The sequence below is a fragment of the Mixophyes fleayi genome, chromosome 1 (assembly GCF_038048845.1).
Source record: "Mixophyes fleayi isolate aMixFle1 chromosome 1, aMixFle1.hap1, whole genome shotgun sequence".
Taxonomy (NCBI): domain Eukaryota; kingdom Metazoa; phylum Chordata; class Amphibia; order Anura; family Limnodynastidae; genus Mixophyes; species Mixophyes fleayi.
In genome coordinates, this window is record NC_134402.1 from 78,560,236 (window position 1) to 78,572,058 (window position 11,823).

General features: G+C 36.0%; 1 protein-coding gene across 12 annotated transcripts in view; it reads right to left on the minus strand.

The window, feature by feature from the left end:
* TENM3 (teneurin transmembrane protein 3) overlaps nucleotides 1-11,134 on the minus strand; it is a 763,547-nt gene extending 752,413 nt beyond the window's left edge. For 6 of the 12 annotated variants that reach the window (XM_075197350.1, XM_075197334.1, XM_075197322.1 and 3 more), the window contains exon 1: nucleotides 10,734-11,134. The gene's annotated coding sequence lies outside the window, so the exon portion shown is untranslated. The remainder of the gene's footprint in view (nucleotides 1-10,733) is intronic. The other 6 variants (XM_075197387.1, XM_075197379.1, XM_075197369.1 and 3 more) reach the window with 1 other exon arrangement.
* Nucleotides 11,135-11,823: the final 689 nt, after the last annotated feature.

An 11,823-nucleotide genomic window follows, 5' to 3' on the forward strand; every position in this document is an offset into this window, starting at 1 on the left:
TTCTTTTACTGAGGATTTTTGGCTTTTCATAACGGTTGACAGGATCTATTATCTGTTTAATATCATACACCATTAGGTGGGCTACAGCTATAATGTGTGCATGTGAGGAATCTACTTTGATTAGCAAGAAAACATAACACAGAAGTGCAGAATATATTATACAACTCAGCTTACTGTTTTCTTGAACTGGTATTTGGCACTTAACTCATCACAGCAAAGATCCTGCCTAGGAAAATTACACTTTACAGTCATTTTAAATGTTATTGAGCTGCGCATTTTATTGACTGTTTTGCTTTCACCGACAATGCAAGAGCTCTTGGAAAACACATCAATGCTTTTCAGCAACAGGAAGATCAGAATGATGCACAGAATGGAAATTGAGGACGAAGACGATGGAAGGAATTATTGATGTGTGGATTACCTTATTTGCCATGTGTAAAAAGGACATTAACTTAACCATCATAATCAGTAATTGATCTCAAGGGCGAGCTTTGGTATGTCCACGTAGACCATTACTCTAATTCCGTAGACATCCATTCTATAGTATTGCTTACTTTTATTCTACGAACTGTTGTACAACTACTTCTTAAGTCATGAACCTAGATTTTTTAGCCTCAAGACAAAGAGAAATTTAATAGGATAATGTTTGTACAGTCTGTGACCTGTGTATCTCTTACTTAAGTGAACCTGGTTTACAAACATTAAAGGAAAAAGTGAAAATTGTGATATATTACACAATTATAAGCCATCTAAAATTAAAACTAGCAATGTGAATTCTAGCACTATACACGTAAAAGTGTAAGTACATCTAAGTGAAATTTATTCATGGTATAATTCAAGACCTAAAAAAAGTAACGACAACACTATGCAGTAGGAACAGAAGTTGTGATATAATTATTGGAGATAGAGAGAGGATTTTCTCATAACAATATTTCTTTCATGAAATATATACACTGCTGAGCATCCAATAACAGTGTTACCCTCCAAAATATGTGATTGCTAAAATAATACATTCAAGAATTTGTATAATACAACAGTAAATGACATTAAACATCATAGAGAAAAATATGGTGGAACAGGGGAGAAGACTACAAAGAACAGAGGGAAGACAAAATCAGGAAGGGTCTGTTGAGTGATACCTATTTCTCCATGAAACAAGTAAATAGAGGTACACTTTTTAACAAAATTAACTTTGTAGTTAGGTATTGGAGTGTGGCGGGGCTAATCAGAGGGGAGGAGACAGAATATTATTTGTATAAAAATAATAATTGCTGAAACCATATGACACAACAAGAGGACAATTACTTATTGTTTTATACCAGCAATGTAAATGTGTTTAACCTTGACTGATTAATGAAGTCAATTAGGCTATAGTGACATTTCATCTACTATGTAAACTAGTAATTGTTTGCATTGGCTTTAACGACATTGTTGAACATATAATGACATGTTTAAGAATGGGATCAGGTGAATAATAGTCTGACTTAGCCTTCTTCTATCTCTAGTACCTTTAATGTGTGGCACAAGAGACTGCCCAGTGAGGGATGCGGTGTGTCTCTATTGTGAATACCTATACACAGGGAACAGCAGAAAGTATAGCCAGTTGGCTCAAACTGTTCAATAAATGCCTATTCTTTTGAAATCTAGAACACACTCTTACATCCAGCTGTGCAGAATACACGTTTGAAGTGGAGATAATTAAATACTTCTTTTTTTTTTTTAGCGTAGTTTGGTATGAGGAAGCTTCCCGGGATTATAAAAGGGGATTCAGATTTATCTAATCCTACTACTGCATCACCTAAGTTCAGTGAAACAATTGAAACGATGACAGTAGCATGCAATTTCATTCTACTTATCAAAGACCTGTAAGAGTGACTGCGTTACATAAGAAGAAATAAAACAATGAATTGTCCTAATGCAAAATGATCAAATAACTAAAATATTCAACTTGCAATAATCTATTTTATAAGTATATTTTTTAAAGCTTCTCATTCATAGTAATTTCTTGGTTTTTTTTTATGTAGTCCTTGGCAGCAATATATCCAAACTAGCATAACGTATCCAAATAAATACAATTGCTATTGCAGCAAGATAAAACACCAAGCAACAGACACAAAACGTGCAGTCAAGTATGTTTCACCCACCCATACTGTGAAAACATCCACCCTGTAGTATTTGACGAATCATACTGCTTCTAAACTGAAAATTCTAACTAGATTAACTAGATACTTTCGCATGGGAAAGCAGAACTGTGCTGATAAAATGATCCATGGTATGAATTAAGTCTAAGCGCCATGTTACTTAACTTTTTCACCTGCCCTGTAAACAGGGTCAGATGCGGAGAAACTCACAAGAGACTGGACAGATTTATGAGATTTGCTGCCCTTCAGTTCTTTTACGCCTCCAAGAATAATGTCTTGTTCACACTATGTAAAGTTCCCTTTAAAGATAGTCAATGTGCCTGTCTATTGCTTTTCTCTCTCCAAGAGGGGAACTCTTCTGCTCCACAGTTATGCTTCACTAGTTGCTGAATATGCAGCCACATTTCCTTTATTTAAGAAGCATGCATTTAGGATGGGATGAATACCTCTAATGCATTATGTATATCCCAAAGCATCTGCAACTAAATAAGGAGAGAAGAATTCCATTACATGAGATATATATATATATATATATATATATATACACATATCTATCTATATATATCTATATCTACATATCTATCTATATATATCTATATCTACATATCTGTCTATCTAATATATATATATATATATATATATTCACACACACACACACATATACATGTACACCACCCATTGATAACTAATGCACTCAAAAATCTGTTGTAGGTTTCCCTAGCACTTAAAGGCTTAAGTTCCCAAGCCATTTGCAGAATTGTGTTAATAGAGTAACACTATACAAACACATGATTGATCGTGCAATGGAAACCTCTGAAAAGATGAATGATAAAGCCAGCTGTGGATTATGATAAATATTTGTTAGAAAGTAACACACAAAGTTAAAGCAGGCATACCAAGGAAGGAAGTCTCAGAGCACCTGCCAGCCTTCTCTCTTCTGCTATTGCTGTGCTTCTGTTCTGGAACAAGGAGGTGGCTGAGAAGGATGGATCGGGCAAACTACACAGATACTCAGGGGGTACCGAAACAAGATGCTCAGGAGAAAAAAAAACCAAACAAACAACAACACATACTGTAGGTGATGTGTTGCCAGGCATATGTGAAAGAAAAAAGCCACTTAACTCTTTCACAGTAGGAGCAGTAATAAGATAAAAAAAAAAAAAAAGAACGAGGCAACACTGCTGTGTGTTTCTACAACAGAATAAGATATTACTCTGGCCCCAGCACGTTCTCAGCTACATTGATATAACCAGTTGTTATATGGTGAAAGTAAAGTAAATAATCTACAATACAGGAACAAGGGCATCGGTTATGAATAGTGACCAAAATTCATTGTTTGTGGCGGAATAAAACATATTTATATTTTCCCTGTACATTTGACACTCACTTAGGAGGGTTAAATTGTGAGTACAACCATATCCTAGGATCCACGTACAATTATTACTCAGTTCCACAATATTACATTTACCAGTGCCTTGATATTCTGCATACACTTATAGCGCCAGTATACGTTATCTTCTTGTACTTTTCTTTCAAAGCTACAATATCTGTATAAATCAATCAGGTTTTCTGCTATCCAGTTAAAAAATACATAATAAATGATTAAGTATAATTCCTTACCAATATATTGATCAATGACTAAATATTCTCTAATAAGTTTACTTTGTCATTAAAGTTCGGGGAAGATAAGGATAAAGATAAAGTAGTTTCATAAACAGTAAAATCAATTCATCAATTCAAGGCATAGTATAATGATTAATGGGATGGTGTAGTACATTAAATAGCTGAAAATACTGAGAGAGATGTTACAAATGTCACCGGACTATATGAGCAAGTCTTGGACAGCATGATCTATTAATGACAGCACTATTAAGGTATTATCACTTCTGAACGATGTTCTTCAAAATTCAATATACCACTAATATCACATAGACGGGAATAAAATATCTGTCTGTTGTACTAGGAATTCTCTAAGCAGACAATGCATCTCGACCTCCTACTATATTATGCCAGCCATCCTCAGTCCAAAAAAATTAAATTTTTTCACACAATACAAACATAAATAAAAAAAAAAATCCCTAACACATTCAACATGGCAGTAAAGCAATAAAATGATAAAAGTATATAAAAAAAAAAAAAATCAGCTCTAGAAAATAAGCACATTGGTATATTCTAGCTTCATGTGTAGAGACTTTTGGGAATTAAAACCAGCGTCTTGCATTTCCATGTAGTAGTAGGATGATTAAAAGTTGTTATATACTGTACAATTTCCAGTACTGCTGCACAGAATAAAAGTATTGTTTTAAAACATTCACTTGTCAAGCAACTGAGATCTGCTTGTTAGTCATGTGCTGATCATGATAGGAACTATCAGTGTGTATATATAACAATATGAAAGTATTATTACTAGCACAAACTAATACCAGTACAGCATGTTAACAATGATTCATGTTTTATTACATTTGTTTGTAAATCTGGATTAGTGATGTTAGGTGTAATGCAATAATCATGAAACAAAAATAACAGTCTCCATCCTCGTTACACACTTCAATTCTAACACACAGCTTCACTGATTTGTTGTAGATTCCTCTAAGAAGCAGGAATAAAGGGGGACTGAGATCTCTCTTTTTATATTCATGTATAAACGCTAGTGCTCAAGACAAACATGCTTTCAATTGTTTTCTACAATTTCGTCAATATTTAATGTATTATCAATGCTTTCTGTCTGTAAGGCATCAAAACAAAGCTATTATTTCAATGTACCAAAAAAAAACTCCCCAACAACATAGGCACAGAACGATATTACAGGTTGGACAGTGAGTTATTGAAATAAAAAATGAAAGCACAAAATGGTATTTGATTGTTCTTATATAAAGGGCAGTCCAAGTGGGAGATGGTATTCTGTTCGAGCACATGATGAGTCCATCTCTATTAGAAAGCTCTTTGTATATTGCAACGGTGGACATGTGCGTTTGCAATAAAGTAATGCAGTGTGATTAATGTTACCAAAATGTAGTAACTGTGATTCATCTAATCAGTTTTTGTTCTTTTAATTCTGTTATATTTTAGCGACCAAGAACAACCAAAGACCAAAATCGTATATTACAGCCAAAAACTAACCATTGACCCTGAAGTATGAATAATGGGGTCAGCCCTTGGTTGGATTAACAGTGTGTTTCTCTTTATTTGAAAACACCAGAAGAGAATTAAGATTCTTAGACCATTACTTTCACTCAGAACATATGTACTTAAATTTATATATCTCTGATCACAAAACTATTCATAGGTAAGTGAACGCACCACCATCGGTGGCAATATAAGTACAATGAACCATACTGAGGTTAATATAAAATATCATATTAAGAAATAAAGGGTAATACCTAGCCTCAAAATTGCAAATCTAACAGGCACTTTAATATATCTCATAGGTACATAGGTAGATGTTAATAGATACGAGTAGGGCTCTTGAGAAGTGCTTTATTGTAAAAATAAAAAACTAGGTCCATTTACAATATTTAAATCTAAATCGCAAGTAAAACTTGAGGATCAATAAGAGCACAAATATACTTGAAGTATGTGTAGCATGGCTATACGTTTACAGTACGCTGGTATATATTTAGAATTAAAAGTTTTCCTTTCTGCTTAATATGACAGTCAAATGAAAAACTATATAAGAGCCAGAAAAAATAGCCCATTTAGAGGAAATGTGTCTGTGCTCCAACCTAATAAGACGAAATGTAAGATTAGGGAAATGAATGACTTTTTTAACAATGTGAAATTGCCTATGCATACCGGATTCAGAGGATAGCAGCGCATTAATGCCTATTGCTGGGGGCTGGGAGGGTTTATATATTCATAAAGTTACTTGCTTTCTGACAGTGCTTCATATTTTATATAACAGCAGCCTTACAACACAACTCTCCCTTGAAGCAGAGAAAATGACATCATATGAAGGTAGCATTACAATAATTTTATGCTGCTTTTAAGACTGTACTGCAAAATAGCTATGATCAGGCACATCAGATACCATGTATGTTTGGTTGACAATATTTGTTGAAAGATCATCAATATATGGTTGTGAAAAATATTTAAAGACATTATGGAAATACACTCTTTTGTATATGTCGAGGCAACAATTATAACTATTAAACATTCAATATTATCCGTTATATACATAGCGCTATCGTATTCTGCAGTGTTGTACAATCAGGGAGAACACTTTGAACATAACAGATTCACGAGCAGCAACACAGTTACCAACAATGAAACAGAAGATGAGAACCTATATAAAAGGAATTGCTAATATAAAGGGATTTCAAATGTAAAGTATATTCAGCAACTTTCTAACAATTACTTGAATGACCTATCTTGTGTGATTTACAATGAATTCTAAATTAAATTACGTCACAGGAAATGATTTGCTAGCAATACTTATGGCTACATTTTGCTTTCCTTTTAAAAGGTACAAGCTTTAATCATCAATAATATATCTATGCACTTTCAGAGGAAAAAAAACAAACAAACGATTGAAGCTTTGCATTGCAGTTTTCAGGATACTGTCTATGCGTGACAAATCAAGGCCCTCGCTTAAATGCAATTAGGGTCTTGAGATTCCACACACAGGCTGAGAAGCCATAACACTTGTTTTGAAACAAATGGTGTCTTCAACATTGAGAAATATTGCTATCAATCACAAAGCAAGTTAATTCGCCATAATAAGGCAGGTTTGGATGCAGCCCGATCCATTGTGGAATGCTTGTATCTAAAATTGATTACAAAGGCACTGAAAATGTATGCAGCCCTCCAAACCACTTCTATGCTCTGAAACATTAATCTCAATTGCAAAGAGAGATTCATAATGCCCGTGATGAAAAAGTATGAAATAAATCAGACTTTATAAGATGCACCAATTAATCACATTTTTTTCAGAACCCAGCAAATGTTTCATCACGTTGGGTATTTTTAAGCCTACTTTGCTGTATGTTACATGTTTAAATGTTCTAGTGTATATGGATCTTGCTTGGAAGGTAGACGCCTTAATGTAACTTTTGAATATACAAAATGACAATATTAATCTCTTTTTTCCATAAAATCATGGCACAATTAAAGTTGCATAATACAGCAATTACAAGTAACATACATTCTTTAGAATTTATATCACAACCTTATAAAACAACACCCTGGAAGACATGAATGTCCCCCATCTAACTTGTAGTGTGTATAAATGGGGATGGATATATGTGAATATTTCTTAGTGTGTACAAAACTTTTGCTGTATTGTATGTCATGTCCTAGACAATTATAGCTATAGGCAAAACTTCTATTTTTATTTTAAAAAAACAAAACAAACCCCAAATCATTAGTACTATAAATACGCATGCATCTATAATTTATCTTTCAGCAGTTGTCTCGTGCTTTAACATAAAATACTAGCAATAAAATCTCTACTAGAAATATCTGTTGTAACGTGAACGCTGTACCTGTATCAGTCTATGAAATAAAGGCTTTACAGTTCCTATGGAGAAAAGCATTGCAGCTTTGTAACACTCCTATCCCCTTTCAAATGAATTTGTGTTATTATAACTTACATTGTGAGCTGGACTCCTGTTCTCTGTATGATACCTCTAAGTTATTACTATGAAACATAATTACTCTGGCTCAGTGGGGCTTAACAGAAGTACTAGCCTCGACTGGCTAAATGGAGCATACATGTTAGGGAAAGTTTTCCTATCCAGCAAATTGGAACATGATAAGAAAACACAATCGTTAGTTAAAGAGAAACTCTTCTAAATAAGATTTTCTTTGGAAGGACGTGAGAAAGGGGAGTTAAGTATCTTTCTCTTTTAAATGACTATGCTACCAAATTATATCATCCAATCACATCAATATGTTTATGTATTTCACTAATGGTATAAAGATCCAGGGGTCACATTTTGCTAAGATTTACAAGATTCTCAAGAATTATTTATAATTTAACCAGTTATATTAAAGTAGTCACCGCATGTGTCTAGGCCACAGCTGGACGCTGCCGAATATACTGTATAAAGTACATTATGTGATATAAGTTTAGACAAAAGAAAACCTATCCCTGCTGACATTAGTAATGCTGTAAACGGAATGGTAAATAGGGTATTAATCTCTTTAGCCTCAGATATACAACTATTTTGGAACTAATAAAGCATAATTGCAGCAGCCACGAGAAGTGTTTTTTACACACAGTTTTCAGAGGAGATATAAAAAAAATAATAATAAAAAAAAAAACAAGCAAAAGTTGACCAGTTATCACATAAACAAATGCAATAAAATAAATAGAGGAACAAGGCCTCACAGTGGTTTCTATTTTGACTGTGTTTTTGGGGAAAACATATTTGTAGGAGGTAAGAGAAATGAGAAATGAGTTATGTAATATAGTCTTTAGTTTTTGTTTTTTAAACTATCATTAACAAATCAAAAATATTTGCTCCAGAGGTCAAAAATGTATTGTAAGCTAAATGTGACATTTCAGTACAAAGGTTCTTTGGCAAATAAGAATTCAACTACTTTCATTCGGTTCTACACTTGTAGTCGTCATTAAGACACAAAAAAGGATTATAACAGATAAACGTGGAATATATCAGTAAAGATTTAAGCAGGCAGTGTGATTTGCCAATAAGTTACATTCACTTCTGCATATAATTGTTTTTCGATAATATGATAATAAGATTGTCAATAAGATTTGTTTTTGCCATTAACTCTTTATCTGAATTGATATAGTTTAAAACTGAACTACTAAGTGCTAACAAAGTGCAGGAGCACTTAATAAAGTGATAGGGTCTGTCTTATGAGTTCAAACTAAAAGAGAACACACTAAGCACAAGTCCCATATTCCCATGCCAGGAATAAAAGACCACCCACTGAATTCTTTCAGAGCTTCCTGGCATATGCTCCATGTACAAGTCAGAACAGACACCCAGCCTCGGCTTTACTATAGAGATTAGAATGTGACAGTTTGCACTTGCACTGGTCACTTATTGATAGAATGAATCAGAAATAAATGGTTCTAGATCAAGTGCCTAGATAGAAAGCAGACTCACATGGTGATACACATGGCGCTTTTAACAATGGTGCTTTTCCTGCATTACAATCGCTCATGCCCAAGTTTTATTGCAGCAGGAAAAGCGCAGCGCTTTTAAATCCCACAGGTTTACTCCAATAAAATGTATTTTGGTTGTAGAGGGCATTTATTGAGCACTTTGGACACTTGTCCAAAATGCTGCTTTCAGCGTTTTGAAAACCGCTCGATCGATTTAAAGCGTTCATGTGATCTCTTCTTACTTATAGGGATTAAAACATGGAGTGAAAAGTGCTTGTGCGACACTACCCTAAGTGTGAAGTGGCCTAGTATGATCTTGACATATAATTGGACAACAAAGGTAGTCTTAGTCTTGTTTTTTTATTTTATTTGTGTTTTCATACTCAATGTCTGAACCCTTTGGAAGAAAAGTGAAACAACTGTAGCTTTCCGAGCCTGGTGTGCACCAGTTCCAGCACTAATGCAGCTACATACAGTATTATAATAATAATACACAGAGGCGTTTGATAGTTGTCATGTGCATGTGACTGACTTGTCTAATGGTATAGGCTGCATACACATTTGTAATAAAGCTGACAGGTTAAGCCTGGCTGTATTAACACTGCATGTGCTTCCAACTGATTGATTTGTTCCCTTGTTCCGGAACAAAAACAAGTAAGACTTCCCTCTCCCACACCAATCATCCTACTAGTGTTGTGTTGACAAAATACAGTAGTTCTTTCTAAATCAGCGCTGTTTTACTGCAATTAACAGAAACCAAGCAGCGATGTCAGGGCTGGATTTACAATAAAATCCCCCTTTGTCCTACATAGAAGGAAATGAACTTTCTGGCAAGAAAGCAGCAGCTGTGGTGATATTGACACATCTCTTCCCAGCAGGGTTAAGGTCGGGATGATCGCATGCTGACATCCACTCCTTGCAGTCTCTTATTGACTAAAAGCCAGTTAACAGCTATTTTAACCTCTTCTCAGCTGCTACACACACATGAAAGAGTTATACTTCTTAGAATGGTGGATTAATAATATCAAAGCTTTCTTTTGTGCCTAAAGTGCTATTTGGGGAAAAAACCCAGGTTTGCAGAATATCTGTTAATCCTCCTGCACTGCACTGAATTATAAGGGCAGGTGTTTGGTACCCTAGCCAGAGCTGCTAGAAGCATTAGCCTAGATGGAGAGGCTACAGGTTTCTTATGTTTCGTAATAACTCCAAAACATAAGGACCACTCTCCCCTTCTTTCGTCTAGAGACTCAGGTCATTTGGCATGGTTCCTGCCCTTGCTTTGGAAATGTCAGAAAGATCAATGGCACCATCTGTCCCTACAATCCACCCCTGAATGCAGAGGTTGAAGTTAGAGAGGGATGGGGGGGGGGGGGGGGGGGGAGATCAAATGTGATGTAGGAATGACCACGCTTACTGTTTCTAAGCAGAAAGGGCAAATATACACAATCAAATCTGCATACTTTAAAAAGGAAAATGAAACATAAACCATATACACTCTCAAAACTAAATGCACCACTTACCTTTATCCTCTCTAAGCAGATCCCTCTCTCTGAGGATCCCAACATGGAAAACATCATATAAATGGAATATCAATTCAAACAGGGGTGCAATTGAAGGGTGCAACTTGTGCTCAGTTCCAGCCGGCCACCAGTCCTGTAGCTATGATGCCAGCAGCTAGTCCACACTTGTTTCTTGGTCCTATTTGGGAGTTTCTTCTTCAAGCCTGGATCTCACACCCCCCTTTGCAGACCTGTGCACTATCTCCCTAGGTTAGTTGCTGCTGAACGAGGGATACAGCAGGGTACAGTAGCTGGGAGAAGTTGTCCAGGCTGGGAGCAGCTCCAACAGCTACTGCCAGGCACACACGTGAAGCAGCTGCTGCCTCTGCTTCTATCCAGGAGCCAACCACGCTCCTCCCCAGCATATAGCAAGGGGGAGCCCAGCGTCCTCTAAACACTGCAGCCACCAGCCTGCATATTTATAATCTTCCTCCGCTGCTCAGCAGGAAGGCTACTTTCATACGTCCTTATCAAAGAGGGAGGAAAAATGTGTGCATATATATGTCCTAAAAAAAAAAATAGTCTGCTTTTATTTGTGCTGCTGTTTGCAGGATTTCCCCACGGCTTGCCTATCTCTTCTCACTCCCCCTGTCTGTGTCTGCTAATGCAAAGTACCGATGCTCCCATGCTGTGTCCAATCAGTGCATCTACTACTAGTGCAATGATTTAGGGGTCATCCATGAATAACACTTCACGCTGATGAATGGCTCTTTGCAGCCTCCTGCCCTGATGAGGGTGTCTGCTCGCTGCTGATTGCAAACACTAATGAACTTACAGCTTCATTAGCTGGGCTTTCTCGCCAGCAATATTGTGGTCTGAGCTGTGTGTGACTCCTGCAAACAGTCCCCAAAAAATTGTAAGTGTAACCTTTCCTTGCGCTGTCTGGGGGGCACAGAAAGCCACAGCAGAGCTGATGCCTATAAGGAAGCTAAGTGCAAGGATCCTGGTCATTTTTCAACAAAACCAAACGTAAAAATTGAAGCGAAACACCAGCAAAGAGTAGAGCCTGGCAATTAGCTGTGTCTTTTACTGTAAGCCTGCTCTCTACTGT